Here is a 19,063-nt window from a genome sequence, read left to right on the forward strand (position 1 = left end):
AGGTCCACCTCTGCATGAACAGTGAGTGTACCTGCTTTGTTAGGTACCATGAAGTAATGGTACTAATGTAAGGAATGATGTTCAAAAGGATAATGTGGATGTGGACAGGGGTCTGGATCAGCACTTATCTTGGTTTAATGTTCTAAAATACATGTTCCTTTCACCTTACATGTGTTTTTATTGTATTTTTAAGATAAGATGAGTGCCTTATAAAGGGTTAAACTGAAGTCAATCTATTCTAATGTGCAGGCAGTGTTTTGAAGTGCTGCTGATAGCTCTTCTTCAGTAATAATAATCAGATTCAGACGTGCATATTTCATTGTTTTTGTTATCATATCTGTCTTTTAAAATCCACTATTGTTCCACCTCTAATTTCAATAAAACTTTTCTAATACAATGCATGATAATGAAATATTATGATAGAAATGTGTTTTGACAATCTGCAGTCTTTAATCCCAAATACAGCTTTAGATACCAAACCAATTATCAGAACAGCAGAAAAACAAATGTATCATCAGCTAATCCTTTCAGGTCTAATGCTAAAATGAAAGACTTGCTGTGTTATTTCTTGCTTAACAAAATATGATCGGTTTGTTTGTGAGCGGCAGTGGTTATTTGTTTGTATTAAACAGAGAGGCAGAATGACAGATAGCTGCTGAAATAATTACTAAACAACTAATCAAGTTGAAGGATAAAAACAGTTTTAATTAATTCATATTAAGTCCTTTCCTGAGGGTACCTGTGCTATTTTCACCTCATTACATTGTGTCGGTCCATGAATAAACAGATAGGAGTCTTAATTCAGAGGCTAATGCAATCTGCCAGAAAACACTCCTCATTCACAGTGAAGGATGCAGATCGTACAGTGTTTATGCAGCTGAAATTCTTTGGATGTGGACTTTCACCCCAAGTTGAATTGGGAACTCAGGAAATGCCGCGGAGAAATCACACCTGTCGAACCGGTATCAGGCTGAACTTTGTCCACACTTTCCCTCAAAAACAACTGAATTAATCATTGGACAGTGCAGTCAGAAAATAAGCCCATGGTTATACAGCAAAACACATAACACAGGACAGGTGGATGTTGGTGCTTCTCTGGGGTGTGCATTATTTATCGGGGCACGAAGTAGGCATGTTTTTTACTTTGCTGCTGTTAGTTTGGTGCTCATATATCTTTCTGACATGATGCTGATGTTGAGTCTTCCAGATGTGTGTGGTTATTCTGGAAACTAAAACCCAGGTGCAAAACTGAGGCCTTTGTGTTTTCAATACAGATGATTTTTTTTTTTTTTTTTGTGTATTTTTGTAAAATTAGCTCCAAAAGTCGCTTCAACATTCTGTAGTTTCGATGGAATTTCTCTCTCTGTAATTTATTATGCCTAGAATTAGGTCATTTCACATCCAGATAATGATAAATATGTTACTTTTCCTGAATTTCTGCTTTTAGCCATTGCATGGAGATCTCTGTTTTTGACTTAGCGTGGTTCGCTGTTGGTAACAGATTTTCTGTCTGGTTCTGTTCTGCACCCATAGAGGCGGGGATATGAAGTCGTAATGCTGATCAACTACGGCCTTTCATTTCTATCCTCAGATGCAGTAGGAGATGAATACATCTGCAGGGTTTCCTCCAGGATTTTTTGAAACTGTGCCCTACACTACAACCTCTCGGCATGCATGATGTAGTCCATGTCGCAAAAGTTTAAAGGGGAAGGTTCAGTCTTACGGATCGGTTGCTTTTACAGATCCTCGATCCAGCTAAAATATTGATATCGAGGTTGATATCCAATCCTAATATTGGATCGGTGCAACTTTAATTAATGTTAAACGCTACTGTCGCTGACACTGTATTATTAACATTGACGTTAACATTAGGGTCATTTTCACAGGCTTGAGCAAAATATTCATTAAACTTAGTCTTGCTGAGGTACATTTCTTTTATCCTTTTCTCTCTCGCTTTACTCCGTTCTGTCGTCTCTGCCGCCACTCTTGACTGAACTGCAGTAGAGCCAGACAGGAAGTTCAGACTCCAGTGTTTTTCAAAATTAAATTATTTGCAGAGCAGTGTCACATTTCATGAGTACCATTTCACACTCTTATTATCGTCAGTAAATGTGCACAAATATAGACTTTGTGTTTATATGGATCCATTCATACAATATAATTTACATCTGAAAAAAAGATCATAATTCTGAAGGCGTGGCGGTGCACCAAAATCCTTTACATGCAGTGGAAACCCTGCTGCTGTGCTACTGTGATCATAATGCTCTAGTTAGCTTGCACTATGGCTGACATGTATGTCTGCTGTAAGCACTGGCATCATAACACACCCACCTCACTATAACCTTCGACCTCCACCACAAAAAGACACACATCACACACTGGACTCCCACAACGCAACAAAAAGGCAGAGCCAGTAACACGCATCACAATAGAGATACCGAATTTCATAAAAACTTAATCATCTGATCAGGTATTCCCTTATATTTGATCAATCTGAACATATTTCTTGATAAATATGTAACAAAATATTAATGTATCAAAATAAAATAAAAAAAATCAATAGATCTCATGGTTTGTGCATAATTTGCAAATACTATTCCAGACTCGAAGCACATCCATACGACAGAAGTAGCCCCTGTTTTAGATACGGCTCCTTGTTTGTCTTATCTCGGCAGATTCACTTTCCTCTGTTTGTTTGTGTTGCCTCGAGGCAAATTCTCTCCATGCATCTGTGCCATATGGAAGAACACAAAACATTATCCAAGTGGTGACAAAAACTGAGCGAAAAATAAATGATAGCGTATAATATGAAACATCTGTACCTGGGAAATATCTATTAATTGTTCCGTCATTAGACATGGAGCCGATTCCACTTACTATTGATCGGTTGTTGTTTGTTAAACGCCAGTTGTTATCCCAACTTTGCACAAATATCCATCATACAGCTATAAATGCAACAGCTGCGATGTCTGTGCAACACTGCTGGACCAGACGCTTTTAGGCAGAGCTCACAGTCCGACATAAAAATCAGTCAAGTTATATGTAGGTCAGGAAAAATTGATTTGAAGGTTAACGGAATGCTTTGGGTCTGGTGAAGCATGAGTGAAGTGCAGGCCATTAAACAGCTGGTTGTATCGATCTGTCAGAGCTGAACCAGACAGATGACTGAAAAATAAAACTGAAATGTGTTAATGAATCCATGTTTTCTGTTTGTTGTATGACCTAATCACTTCCTGTATGTGTAGACTCCTTCATACAAAAGCTGTATCTATTTTTGTACCAAAAAGCACCTTTCTACATATAAGACGTGTGTAAGAAGTGTAAATGACAAACCAAATCAATCAGTTACAAAAGCACAGAGTGGACAAAAAGTACTGAGAAACTGCAGCTGAATATGTATTCTGTCAAACTAAATACTTGATGAATATAAGAGTTATATTCAAGAGCAGTCTGCTTATGTTTAGGCTTTCTGAAATGAAAAATATAGACATATCTGATAAGCAGAAAGTGGTTTTTCCATGGAATTTCTTGAGTCCTGGCATGCCCTGCTGCTATCTGCTCTAATATTCTCGGTTCATCTATGGTGCAAGCATTGCCAGAGGTTACTGTACTGAACTGCAGCCACTATTTGACTGCCAGGTAAGTGCTTGGACAAGCCCTTAAGGGAATACAGCCACACAGCACCTCACTGAAAATTGTTCAGTCCACTTTACTAAATCCTGCTGAGGAACCGGGGGGAGGCCACATTCTATTGGATTCTTTAATCACAGCCAAGTTGAAAAATTTCTCAAATACGCAAGTAGCAGCTCCTGTGAGAAGTGGAGGGTTTGACCTCAATGGGAAAAGCTGAGTTTGGCTCACAGAAACATCAATGTTTGCCTGTATTTAAGAAGAAAAGAGATGGCAACAAACAGTGACTAATGCGGATAATGAAGATTAAACAGCCCCAGTCAACAGTGCCGTCAAAGGAAACAAAACAACAAAAGAGTCTTACAATGAAACAGAGATAAGCGTCTTCTTAACAAGTTAATACCCCATTTCCCTCGTAGTGCTGGTATTATTTATTTAATATTTTATCTTTCTCGTCCATATGACAGTGATACCACATGTACAGCCGGGCATCATTCAACAATAATTACAACTTTAATTAGTCTGCTATCCTTCCATCATAACCTGTTGATGCAGTTCAATTACTAGAAATGGATTTTAGAAGGGATACCCAATAACTGACCACTGCACACAGTAACCTTAACCTTGGACCACCAAATTCTGATCAGTTCATACCTGAGTCTGAGCGAATATTTGTGAAAAATTTAAAGAAACTTCCTGAAACTGTTCTTAATATACAATTTTTATTAGAATGGACAGAAATGAGTTGACAGGAATGCCAGCCAACATATTGAATTCAGTTAACTGAGGTTTTGCTCTCTGACGTTCCAACAAAAAAATACCTCAATTGGAAAATCAAGCTTTGTTTTCATTTCATGTAGACAAGATTGAGATTTCTTTTTAATTGCCCAGTTCTAGTTGACTGTTTTTGACGTTTATCCATCAAATTCTTTTCATTTAATCATTGCATCTGAGTGAAAATGCCAAATTCTGTACATTCTATCAAGCTGTATATTTATTGGAGATAGGGCTGGGTGATAAAATGATAAGGATATATATATCGCGATATAACTTTTCCTCAATAGAAATACGAGACATGCTCAATACAATTTCGATAGAATTAATTTGTCCGTGTTTTGACAGTCAATCATAATTAAGTAGCGTCACACTGAACCAATCACACTAGAGGACTGCAAGTTAGGTTGACGCACACAACACAGGCGTAAGAGCAGCCACAGCACACATGCTAATGTTTGGGCTGCAGTGGGAGGTAATGAGTGTTCCCTCAGGAGAAAATGTGACTGAGAACTGGGGCGGCCAGGTAACTGAAAAGTAGGGTGCGGCATAGAAGGACGATCAAAGCATGTTAAGTTTCATTTTTGGTTCACGCCACTTACAGTAGTTAAGGAACGCACCCCCACATATATACCCCCGGTGTTGTTTGGTGAAGATGGTCTGTTTTGCTTGTATTCTCTTTTAACACTTGAAAGCTGTTGCCTGCTGGTCATACTTTCAGTTTAGTTTTAAATATATGTACCTGTTTTATATTTCTGAAACAGTTGTATAATATTCTTCAGCACATCAGTCATGTTCAACCTCTGACAGAAAATAAATCAGATTTAAATCAAAAATAACCTTCTTATTTTTTCTTATTTTTAAACTTAAACTTACTTAAAAATAAGTAAAAATAAGAAAAAATAAATAAATAAATAACCTTCTGATGTCTTCACAACCAACTTATGAGTTACGGAAAATTTAAGCTTGACAAAAACAGTCATTTGGACACATCTGAAAAGGCGTTTACAGCTGCGACACCCCACCCGCTGTATGTTACTCACATCACACCAGCTGTGTGTTACTGTTGCTGCTTCTTCCGTCTCTTTCTACAGTGACATTTCCGCTGATATCCTGTCAACATGATTACATTTCACCAAAAAATTAGTTCATAAGAAGAAGGCCAAGTTCATTTATCACATCACTGTCAATTAACCCCAGTAAAAGAGAATGAAAAACCCAATTTTCCTTTACATCTGTGCCAAATTCTGATGTAGTCCAGACATTGGTATTCGTGAAGTGCGTCAGTTATGTAAAATATTGCCAGTAATATTTAAGCCGCCACTTCATGTGTAAAAACAAACGTCTCCTTCAGTTTCTACGACACGTCTGTGGTTGACACATGTCACACACCTAACCTGTGTGGCCTCTCCCATCTGATAACAAGGGCACGGAAATGAAAATTGACACATAACGCTACTGCTGCTGCATGTGAGAAGAACCCAGCATGTTCCGGGCCTTAAGAGGGTCTCATCCTCAGAAGTTCAGGCTGCTTCTGCAAAAGAACACACTGCCGTGATCTATTCCACCCTGCACAGCAAGAGGATGTAAGAGTGCACACTTTCTTGAATAAAACACTGGCCAAAGGGCTTGTTCCTCATAAAATATTGAGCCCTTAAGAGTGGAGCTGTTCTCAATCTAAAAAAGAAATAAAGCTGTTCTTCTTTATTATTCACCTTACAGCAGTTCAAGCAGCAACAAACTTAATAGATCATTGACAAAAAAAAACAAAACGGGACAAGAGGTTAGCATTTACAGACCCTTTGATTTCTGCATGAACTGTTTGGTTTTGAGGAAGTGTTAAATGAAAGAGTATAACAGGCTGGATTTTGAAAAGGAAGTGGGTGCAACTTGTGATAACAGTTAATATATAAATAGAGCAAAGTCTTATGAAACACAAAACAACTGAACTAACTCTGCAAGGCTAAATCAGTTACTTAAGCCATTTGCCTGTAAGAAACTGCCACAAACATATTCTGCTCATACTTTATTATTCAATGCATCACTCAACGGATGAATATACTGTCAAACATGGAGGTTATACCTTTTTTTATGACAAGGTGTAAACTTATGAAGAGGCTCAACATTGCTCATGTTGCTTTGACACATGTGCATTTGGGTATTAGTCATCTTATCTACACCTTATCATATTGCATCACTGACTTAAACTTCAGGGTTGCATCTTGAAAGACCCTGTCAGATAAAAAAAAAATAAAATAAAGTTTCTGTAAGAAATGTCATTCCTGTAAATAACATCTCCAAAATAAAATCCCTGCTGCATAACTGTCACTAAAGCAGATGCTTTTACACAGGTATCGATCCCGTACTATGTTCAAGACTGTTGTGACATGAACCTCAAAAATGTACCCAAAACAAGGCATAATGTTTCTGCACAATGCCTTCTGCCGTACGTCCTCAAATTGTCCAGAGGTGGACATTTTTGTGGCTACAGACAAATTTGATCATAAATGAGAAATCAGACCCGAGAACTAGGAATGGGAATCGGTAATAATTTAACGATTCCAATTCCATTATCGATTTTGCGTATCGATCCGATTCCTTATTGATTCTCTTATCGATTCTGATATGGTGAGGGAATAAAAGAGTACAAATGGGTGTGTTTGCATTAACAGTCTTTTATATTTCCATCTCTGCACAGAAAATATAACATATACAGTATGCACAAATAATAACAGATGACGCCGATCCCTGTTCTGGCGGGGGGGCACCGTACAGTGAAAGTTAAACTTGAGACGTTTTACTAATTCCTCTATGTCTCCCGTTGTTGTGCACCTCATTTCCCTTCCCCTAACTTCGGAAACTTTTATTTGAGGGGGAAGGACGTTTCTTGCCTGCACCGGAACTGGGTCCAGATGACAGCCTGGTGTTCGCTCTGCCACTAGACTCACAAGCGTCGTTAAGTAGCGAATCAAACACGTGACATTCCTGTAAATGAGTCACATGCTGTGGACAAATGTTTGAACATATTGGAGGGATTCCATCCTTTTGAAGACATGGAAGCTTTGCAAGTGTTACACGTGGACCTGGTGTCATCTTTTTGGACCGTTTCTGCCTCAACGCCACGTTGGTTATGTTCTGGCCAAAACAATGCAACGTGCGTGTGACGTCATCACGCATGCACAACGAAGGCAGAATCGATAAGCAGAATCATTAAGCAGGCAGGCAAACGATTCCTAGGAATTGAGCTACTTGGAACCACTTCTCAAAAAGAGCTGGTTCTCACTTCCCATCCCTACCAAGAGCTGGAGATACTGAAAGTCATTTACACTCCAAAAACGAAACCTTTTTTTTTTTTTTAAGCCTAAAAGAAAGAAGTAAATTCACACAGGGATAAATGAACCATCACAATCTCTGCTCACTTAATGAGGCCCCTACTACAGGTCCACCCTGCCTCAGACTCCACATCCACTCGTGTTATTAAAATGTGGAACATCAGATTTCATCCTGTGTAATTACACTGCAAGAGTCCACTGCTTTCATCACTTCTTGAAACCTCAAAGTGGTGCTTTTAAGAATAGCCTGCAGACTGAATGGTGGTCTACCTCAGTCCATGTCAGTGTGTAACTTAAAGAAAGAAAATACTGACGGCGAGGCACCTGATTTGTGTGAAGCCACAGTCTCTTCTACACAGGCAGGAAAGTTGCTCTTTTATTCCATCTGTCCTTTCAAGGTTGACGTCTGCAAGCAGCGACTGGAGGATTTGAAGATCTCTGAAGAAACAATTAGCAGCCGAACTACAGGAACCAGGATACCACTGTTAAGACTGTCTGCAAACTGAGGAGACACTGAAGTCTACCCTCTGAGCAGAGGATGATACTGACCTCCAAACAGCAGAATCTAACAAGGAGGGAAGTTTTACCTCTATAGTGCAAAAAATAAATCAGAACAGGCAAGGAATATCATGGAATTTCTGTGCATTAAGAACAAAAGGGCCAGAAGGTGAATCCACACAGTGTCTTTTCTTTTTTGTGACACTTAGTTTTTACTAGTTATTTATCATTTTGTCATTCAGAACTAAAACAACAATCGGGAACAGATAGGAGTCACAATCTAACAGTAATGATAATTTAGGTTACAGTTATGAAATAGCAATCATGTTACTCAAATAATGTATATAGTATTTCACAGGACTATGAGACAAACCACACATTAATTGTATTTAAAGAAACTAATCCATTTGCCCCATCTTAGCATGTAAAGTTCAGTTTGCAGCCTCAGCATAAATGTTAATCTCTCCATTTTGTGAATTTCATCAACAATATTCTACCAGTCCTCCAGCACCAGTGGATCAAGTTGAAGCCATTTACAACTGATTGTTTTTTTTTTGTTTGTTATTTTTTGCTGCAACACCAAAGATTTTTAGAAGGTGTTTATCACTTCTAGTCAAATCATCAGGAAGATTTCCTAACAATAGTGACAAAGTGAGCACACTGTGTTTTTACTCAGATTCCACTGCACTGACAACCACCATTTATTTGGAAGTGATAGAATGACATGGGCTCATGAGCCTGTGTCCATGCTGATGAGCTCTTATTTACAAGCACACCATCAATTTCTCTGAGCTCTGATGCATTTCTGATGGACCATCAAACAGTAGACTCATATACTGTGGTCATTACAAAAGCCTCCGTGCTTTGGAATTTGCTATTGATATATTACTGTTGTTAATAAATTGTAAATAAGTGTTATTCTGTTTTATTGTTCATTGTGTATCATGTATGGATTTTATGTTCTTTTGATTTTATATGGCTGCTCCCTTGGCCAGGTCTCTCTTGCAAAACTAATTTCTAATCTCAAAAGGACTTCCTGGTTAAATAAAAGTAAAATAAAATAAATTAAAAAAATAAATAATACAGAAATTACAATTGTAAAGCTTATATGTATATAAATGTTACATGCATTAGCAAGAAAAATGCTGCAGAATATGAACAGCCTGGAGAGTAGGAAAAAACATGAGTTTATCAAGTAAGATCATGACAAAGCCGTTTGCGCAACCAACAGTAACTTTGTTTCATCGTTCCTATGGCGAAACAAATAATAAGAAAATAAAGAGGGAACTGATATCAGCACTTTAGAAATCTGCCTTTTTCAAAGGAACAAAGTCAGCCACAACACAAATTTAGTAAAATATGATAAAAATGAAAACTAGAAGCAAAAATATATGAAAACAAGTGGTGCCAGGCACAATAAACCCCACCCCTCGCATGTATTGTAGCTTTTTTTGGCATCGGTCCAGCTGATGTCGTCATGTCTATGTGTGTGATGATGTTAGCATATCAACTGCCTCTATATATGTGTATTGAAGTAAATTGAAACAAAACTGATGTTTTCATTGACATTTGAAAAGTTGGCCATTATAAGTAAATGGGAGGGAAAAAAAAGATTTAAAAAATTAATAAAAACTTAGACCTACTTTTCACAAAATGTAATGACATCTATTCTGGGTCACTGGCAATCTATAAACCCAATCTGCTAGGAATTTAAGCAATAGTTTTGCTGCTAGAATGTTAAAAATCAAACAAACAAACCAAACCAAACCAAAAACAATACCCCTTGCCTCCCCTTCGGGGGGCAGGGTAAAAGTCACACATCAGACCAACCTTATACTGGGTATGTTAAATTCAGTTTAGCACTAGTCGGGTGACCATTTCATTCAGTATTCTCCTTCCTTACATTTTTACTTCCGCCAAGGAGGTTATGTTTTTGCCAGGGTTTGTTTGTCTGTCTGTCTGTCTGTCTGTCTGTCTGTCCGTTAGTGTGCAACATAACTCAAAAAGTTATGTACAGATTTTGATGAAATTTTCAGGGTTTGTTGGAAATGGGATAAGGAAGAAATGATTAAATTTTGGTGGTGATCGGGGGTGGGGGGGCCCACGGGGGGGCCCATTTCCAACAAACCCTGAAAATTTCATCAAAATCTGTACATAACTTTTTGAGTTATGTTGCACACTAACGGACAGACAAACAGACAGACAGACAGACAGACAGACAAACAAACCCTGGCAAAAACATAACCTCCTTGGCGTGGGGGTCCCACGGGGGGGGGGGGCACTGATCAGCCTTGGCAGAGGTCTGCACTCTCCGAGTGCTTTTCTAGTCTACATATTATTTTCATACTTCTTGTGTTCATGTTAAACAATGACGTCCCTGCTGCAAAAGACAAGAGTCAAAAATGGCAAGTTTGTTTGGGATTTTCTTTTCCTTAGGTTTAATCATTTTAATACCACAGTTCACTTCCCCATATGTATATATTCAATCATCCACCCCTGAAACTACTTTGCACAGACACTATCACTGCACTTAGAATACCCAACATGAATGTGATTTGCTTAAACAATTAGAATCAAGCAAAACATTTTCCATACAGTCATCCCTCACTATAACACAGTTCACTTTTCGTGGCCTCACTGTTTCATGGATTTTTTTTTAGGGCAATTTTGCATGCTTTTTTTTTTTACAGCATATTAACACACATTGTGTTCTGCGTCCTGATTGGCTAAGGGGCTGTAGACCATTGTCAATCAATCTCCTCCGTGCAGTGTTTCCTGTACAGTACAAAATGCGTTCGACTTGCCAAATTTACATAAATGTTCGATCACTAGCAGTGTGACTCTGAAGTGCTGTATGTTTGCAAGTTTTCTCCCTGACAAAACCCACCATGTCGACGAAACGTTCTGCACCGACAAAGGCACCTGCGGTCGCACCCAAAGGGCAGAGGGAGATGCTAACCATCACACAAAAAGTTGGACTTCTGGACATGCTTAAGGAGGGTAGAAGTTACGCGGCTGTAGGGCGCCATTATGGAATAAATGAATCTTCGGTTCGTTACATAAAGAAGGAGGAAAATAACATAAGGATGACAGCAGCAATAAGTTTTAACAAGGTTTGAACTTTGAGCGTTTAAACAAGAGAGAAATGTGAGAAAATGTTAATGCCTGTCTGAATAAAGTGTATAACGTGTGTGGTGAGGGGTTTTACAGCCTTAAATCATATATAATAATAGTAAAAAATAAAGCTGGCTACTTCACGGATTTGGCCTATTGCAGGTTATTTTTAGAACGTAACCCCCGCAATAAACAAGGGACCACTGTATTCCAGATTTAAAGTGTATGGTGTCTGATCTTTTTCAGACACAGCTCTAGGAAGTGTGGACTGAAATAAAGAGGCAAATCCAGGACTGAGGTCTTCTTAGTGACAATATACCAAGATCTGGCTGAAGACAAGTCAGCTTCAAATGCCTCCTCCATAAAAAGTTCAGAACATATGGACTGTAGACTGAATATTGACTTTACACACAACGGGACTTGAGCTTTCACATAATGATGTTTCACAAATCCACAACGCAACAAAACCAAATAGACATGCTTTTTCAGAACTGCCTCTGTTGCTCCTTCTGCATAAAACAGGAGAGAAGTTTATGTCCAGTACCTATATTTTTTCTACAGGACTAAAAGGACTCTTTACTTGTAGTTAAAGGGCTCACATTTCAGCGACTACACCCTTCCTATATACATATATATATATACATGCTTCCCAGCTCTAATCCAACCGTTGCTCCAACATGATGACATAATGAGAGGCTTCCTCCTCCCTTCACTTCCACTTCCACTGCTCACCTTCTTTCCTTCCCCCACATCTGCCTTATTATGCGACCTACATTCATCTGTGATGCTGTGCATGCAGATGTAAGAGCGCACTGTGCTCCATTGACTGTGCATGTCTATGTGTGTTTTCTCTAAAGTCAGTCATTTCAACATTATGCCTCACCCACGCAAAGACTAGAATTAATATTGCATTCACCACTGCCTGTGTCCATGTGACTGAAGTGTGTTTGTGTGTGTAGTTACTGTACTGTGTGGGTAAATGTGACTTAACTAGCAGTGGTAAGGCAACCAGATCCCCACCACTGGCACTTAACATGTGGAGCTGAGAACACACTGCACATAGAGCTCATTCCAGCCATCCAGCAGCCTGCCAATCACTTACACGACTGCATGCAAACTCTAGGAGTGCGACCAACCATGCAGATGAACAGGCGAGCTATGAAGGTCAAACTACTACACAAATACGAGACACAAACATATTCACACAGAAGTCAAATTGCACTCCCTTTTCCTCTAAGTCGACTACACTGAAGGTAAAGAGCAGGCCACTTTGGTTAACAAAGCCAGACATGCCTCGTTCTGCCTGCCTGCAAGTGAACCTGCACCAACTTGAAAGCTATGAATGTTAGTGTAACAGTGATTCTCTGCACCGGCACAACTGAAACTATAACTGTTTTTATATATACAGTCCGGCCTGTTTTATTGAAATGCTCTGATATTTTAATAAACACTCAATGGAAAGAAATACTACCAAGAAAATGCTTCAGAAACAAAACACAACCATCACATTAAATCAGTTATCCCTGCATACTTATTGACCTTTGACTGTGTTTAGATAAGCATCACATGTCAGTTTCCACCGCTCTAGAGACACCTTTAAATGCCCTGCATCTACACAAGGTATTTATTCTGCATATATTTATATAATAGCAATACAGCGATTGATTTTAAATTTGCATTGAAATTGTCAATATTAATTTTGCATTTCCTTTTATCAAATATAACCACATACCGTATCTATTTATTTGTAATGCATGAAAATTGTTTGTTGTGTCTTGATTTGTTGTAACTATGTTTATCCTGTTCAAGATTTCTAATCTAAATGAAGGTTTCACCTGCGTAACATAAAGAATATATATACTCTAGACAGATAAATGAGCCAGGAAATGAATTACCAAGCAAACAACGGTAATTACAGAAAATACAGCAACAATAACTTAAGTAAGAAAACACTGAGAGAAATACATAGATAACGAAAAAAGGTTTAAACATCACTTTATTTAGGAGAAGAAAATCCGCTGGGGAGTTGGATTCTGCAGGCCGAAAGTTCCCTGTAGCAAGATAGATATGCATTATTCTGACTCCAAAATATGACACTTAAATTTCAAAGTTATTCCATCTGTTGTTGACACAAATGCTAAGAATGATGATACAGTGCATTCACATTTGATATCAAATAACTTCCAATAGATGTTATCAGGGTTTTATAGTTAATGTTTTCCTTGAAGCAAAGCCATCAGGTAGGTTAGATTTATCTGATGTAGGCTGGTCTCTTAAAAATGATCACTGGCTCACCTTAAAAGTGTCACATCAACTGATATTTATTAAGGTATTTTTCATCCTGATGCTCTTGGTAGTAGCAGGTTTAGACCCATGAGTGTGGGCTTCAGGCTGCTGTAATACCTGCACTAGCAAGGTCAAACAAGAAAGTACTAACTCCATTAAAGACTGATCCCACTGAGAATTAGATTAGGTCTGTCCTGCCCGCACCTATCCTCCCTCAGCCACAGCACTGATTATATCAGCAGTGCAAAAATGTCTATTTTTACAAAGGCCTGCTTAGCAACTCATTAATCTTTCTCCAAGAAGTGACTGCACCAAATAATGGCTGAAGGGTGCAGTGAGGCAGATGTCATTCACACACTTTTAACAGTCCATCTGCTGGAGGAAACTCACACCTGATCCACAGTGAAAAACAGACAATATGGCAGCGTTCGGAATTCAGGAATGTAAGTGTCTCGAATATGATTTTTTTTATTTTTTTTTTCTCGTGTGAAGACGATCAGTTTTTGTTTTCAAGACCGTGTGAACAGAACAAGTTAAACAGATTCTCATCTTATTAATCTTGATCTGGGCCACATCTGCAATCACATCTGAACTCATGCAACTGTTGCATCATTCCAGATAAGCATTCATCACAGTTCTTCAGTGACGGGAGAAAAAAATGTGGTTCGTTCTCTTTATCCTCATTAACATCTGCTTATGAACTCGCTGTCTTCTACTGCACATCTTAAATGAAACTGAAAACACCGACTACAGCAGCCTCTGTGGATTAAGCAATGTCTGTATTGTTCTTTTGCACGTCCGGGTCAGTTCAGACAGGTTCATACTGAAATATAATGTTGTCAGATTTAACCCATAAAGACCCAAACATCCACCATCGACCAAAATCATCATTGATGAAAAATGTTTAATAACTTCTGAACCACTAAACCTATTATAAAGTGTAAATAATTGGTGTAAAATGCAGTTTGTCATCTTTTCACGGTCATCAGATATGACCCATTTGGACGTTCAGAGGCTCCGTAGTGAACATGGAAACACCGTTATCTTCTACAACATTGATTCACCAGTAAAACACGTGGAGTTGGATCAATGACAGTGAATGGACACACTGGTTTTATATTCAGTTATTGATATTTTTGTTAAAAAAATCCACCTTTTCTCCTGTTTTCTAAGTTTTTGATATAATAAATCTTAACTTTAATCTGAGCTTTTATAAACATCTACATGATCAGTGAATCAAATATTGGAAAACACATGATTTACACTAAAGAAATGCAAAATAAAGAAGATAATATTACAATAAAGGTTAAGAAAGGTTAAATATAGAGGAAAAAATCCTTTGGGAACTACCACAAAAGTAGCGCTGGGTGTTTATGGGTAAAACAAAAAAATAATATGGGAGGAAAAAAAAGGTAAAAAAAGAGTAAAAAATTTGATTTGAGCACAAATATTGGCAGTGTTTCCTTGATGCTACATATTTTATCCAGGTGTATTAAACTCGACCTGTGTAAATAATATAAATAATTTTAACACTTCCCCCGTAGCCCCCCATAATCTGATAATAAACTGATAATACTGTGGATAATGAAAATCTAACACTGACATAATAGACAGTGCGACAACCTGCATCTCTTTCCACTCGGTTCTAAGTTTAAGGTGGTGACAACACGCAGAACAAGAGGTGAGAGCAAGCCCTGTGTTTGCTGTCGTTTGGTACCCAAAGGTGTGTTCATGTTAGATAAACACTTCCTGTGCAGCCGAAAAGATCCACAGACTGTAGTGTTGCAGTCTGTGGATATTAATAATTTGTTGTCAGTTAACTGGCCATGGTTTACAGAACCTGAACAGAGCCGCTCAGGACATTAAAACAAACACTCCAAAATATGTTCCCATGACTCTATATTAGTAATTCAGGGATGTAAATGTGTCCAATGCAGATTTGTGATACTGCATCAGTTCTCGAAAATGCTGTTAATACATGCAAAGATTTATGGTTAACAGTTATAACAGTTAACAGTGGAGAAAGATAGCAGTGACGTAATCTATGTGCATTCATTTGACTCCTCTCTTGAACAAAACATTAACCGAGACAGGCTGGAGGGGTGCTGTTTACCTAAAATTAGATTAAAGAGCATAGTAATTACGGTTGTCTATCGCCAAGAATCTGGCAATACGATACAAATCACAATACTAGGATAACGATGCGATATATCATGATGCTGTTAAAAAGGCAATTTTTTGTTTTTTTCTTTTTTTTAAATGATAATTTCCTTGAAGAATTGAATTACACCAGAAATCTGCACAAATACTAAACACATTTTTATTTGATCAGAACAGGATCTAATGTTTTATCACAACATGTTCCTGTGTTCAAACTGAAATTCTGTTTTACAGACATTACAGTTTAAGATCCTGTTCAAATGTTCATATTCTGTTAGTTCAGAACTAACATCAGAACATTATTTTTGTGCAGTCCCAACAAAGGAACTAACATTATTTAATAAGAGTGTTAAATAATAAATAAAATATAAACAAAAAAGAAAAACAAAAAAGAACCTCCACAAAATTTACATTTGAATAAGTACCTGAAAATATCGATACAGTACTTTTTAATATCGATACAGTATTGTGAAATGAAATATTGCAATATATTGCAGAATCAATATTTTCTTACACCCCTAATAGTAATATATTAAACCATGACCTCTGTGTCATGACATGTGTTGTCTCGCCAGATTCTTGCCTAGAAACAACTGCAATGATTAAACATTTTGCCTCCACAAGTGACTGTGTGAACAGATTTGCACCACTATAACGTTTAGCAGTACTGACCATGCACACACACACACACACACACACACACACACACACCTGGAGGTGGTCGTCGAAATACCAATTACACCCTCTCTTTTTATCAGAGCACCATGTGAAGTGTTCATGCACCTTGTAATTACGAGAGCAGAGGACGGGTTTCATTTAAAACCAGCTCTAGTGACACAGCCGCTGAGAGAACACAAGCCTCTGACTCATTAGAGTGAGTAACGGACAAGAGAAAGTCAAACATCCACAGTGCGTTGGGAGTCTAAACAAGCAGCAGCCTGAAAAGTTAACAATCTGACAACATTGCATACTTCAAAGACGTCATTTAGTTGTAAGGTAACCTCTACTTAAAGAGGGAAACCGGGAAAAAAGAAAAAAAAAAGAAAGAAAAAGTACGTCCAGGAAGGGTTGAATCATCCTGACCTTCTAAGCACATCTTATTCCAATAAATCACACAGGCCAGCAGCTCTTGATGACAGCCTTTCACGGTGCACAGAGCCCTCTCAAAGACAGCCTGCCAACAGCAAGGTCCTATGAAGGAAATGCAGCTCTACACCTCACATTATGGACCATAAATACAGCTGGGAGCACTGACACCCACAGAGGCTGGTACGATGTGAGCAATAAGAGAAAGTCAGCTTAGAGATCATTTCAGTGTCTGTTCCCCTACGTGTCAGACAGAATGGAGATACCAGTTCTTGTGCAAACAGACCAGAGGTGACAAAAATAAAGCACAAGAACAAAAATCCTGGTACGAGTAGAAGTAGTAACTTGACTTATTTACATGATGGAAAAGTCGTGGTTGTAAAAGTAAAAAGTAAAAGACATTTCTAGGGGCTGTTCCTGAACCTCACTCCAGTGGACGGCGTATCCCTAGAGGTCAGACTTGACGTGGTACACGATGTTCGCTGAGTTTCAATGAGTTTGCGCATCGACAGCAGAGGAGTAGTTTACAGGAAAAAATAATGGTTTTCTTGTTGTGTTCCAAAAAAATAAAGTCATGACAAATGGACGGACGGACTTACTGATTGCTATACCAACAATGTACTGAAAAAGATGATTAACTGCAATGTAACCTGTACGGAAGTGTTCAGTTCAGCAGAAAAGTTCTCCATTATTGACTATTCCATCAAGTTACACCTTTTATGTTCGTTTTACATTTGTTGTGTCAGATATGCAGCAATGGGTCATCTCTTCCATGTGCTATTGTCCTCTTCGTTTAGACCGGATAGTAAGTCAGACCTGATGTTGAGAAACTACACAATGAAACATCTGTGTAGGTTCACATTTGCCCAGGTCATTGTTCTTGGTAGTTCTTCTCAGCACAACTTCTCTTTCAACAGCGCTAAACCAATCCAGTTGAACCAAGAAGAACTACCAAGAAGATACACAATGAGACAAATACAAAATAATTCCCTTCAAATGCATTAAAAATCCAGTGTTCAAGATTTACAGGGATTTAGGAGGATCTAAGTCTGTTATTTACAAAGGTCACCTTTCACCACAATTCTCCCATGTTGCACTGCCATGTTTACACAGTGCTTCAGAATATTCTCATCTTTTCCATTTTACAGCAAGTGGCATCAGCCCTTAAGATGTATTAGTCACCTATTATGTTTGAGTGCGCATCAGAGTTAATATGCCTTTAACTGAGAAACCCACAACAAATACAACAAACAGTGGTTGTAACCAGGTCCATGCATGTTTACAGTGGCCACCATAGATAATGATGAGGTGCAATGAGCAACTTCCTTAATAAATGTCACCAAACATTACACATGGAACCTTCAAAAACTAAAGCAACAAGATTATTTCAAGAACATTAGGAGTAAAAAGCACAGACATTTTTGTGTACAATGCAAGGAGTTGAATTAAATATGAAAGTAAAGATACCTGGAAACTCCCCACCTATGCAATGGGGATATTGTAATTTCAACTATATATTCAAATTGTTAACAAAAATCATTAGATTATGAATTATTATTTGATTATTCTGCGCTGCTGAGGTTGTCTGTTTCACAGGATTTCACACCAGTCTTGGTCGCTGCAATGAGTGCAATGCATGATGGACAGGAGTCACACAGGGTTACTTTGTCTGGCTTAAAATGAGCAGAATGACTACGTCAAGCTGAAGAGTGTGAATCATTCAGCAACAACCCTGTGCTAATGACGGCAGAGAGTTCACTGCCCAACCTTGGCCACAGAGAAAGTCATTTGCATTCTGTGCAACCTAAAAGGCCTGTTTGGAAATACTTTAGATTCTGGTCAGTAGACAGCAAAATTGTGGAACTACTACATTGCTGAAAGTTGTCTGGAACTATATTCAGATAAAACATTGCTTCTGATGGACTTTAAAGTGCAGACGTTAAACCCAAGATAATATTAGAGCACAGGTGTGTTGTTTATATTATGTATATTTCACCACAACACCAGTAGATGTATCAGTGTTGAAAGCTTTCCACTCTAGGTAATATACTGGCTTAATGCTCTGCATCATTAAATGTAAAAGGAGTGGGATGATCACAGCACAGGTTGCTTAGAGTGTCCACTTTATCCATCCATCCATTAGAAGGACAATAACATCTGCAAAAGTTACCACAGTTCTACAT

At 38.2% G+C, this 19,063-nt stretch overlaps 1 protein-coding gene across 1 annotated transcript in view; it reads right to left on the reverse strand.

Annotated features, from left to right (window-relative positions):
* The window catches only part of st6gal2a (ST6 beta-galactosamide alpha-2,6-sialyltranferase 2a), an 88,240-nt gene that overhangs the window by 61,850 nt on the left and 7,327 nt on the right, over positions 1 to 19,063 (reverse strand). The window lies entirely within an intron of this gene.

The sequence above is a fragment of the Sphaeramia orbicularis genome, chromosome 21 (assembly GCF_902148855.1).
Source record: "Sphaeramia orbicularis chromosome 21, fSphaOr1.1, whole genome shotgun sequence".
Taxonomy (NCBI): Eukaryota; Metazoa; Chordata; class Actinopteri; order Kurtiformes; family Apogonidae; genus Sphaeramia; species Sphaeramia orbicularis.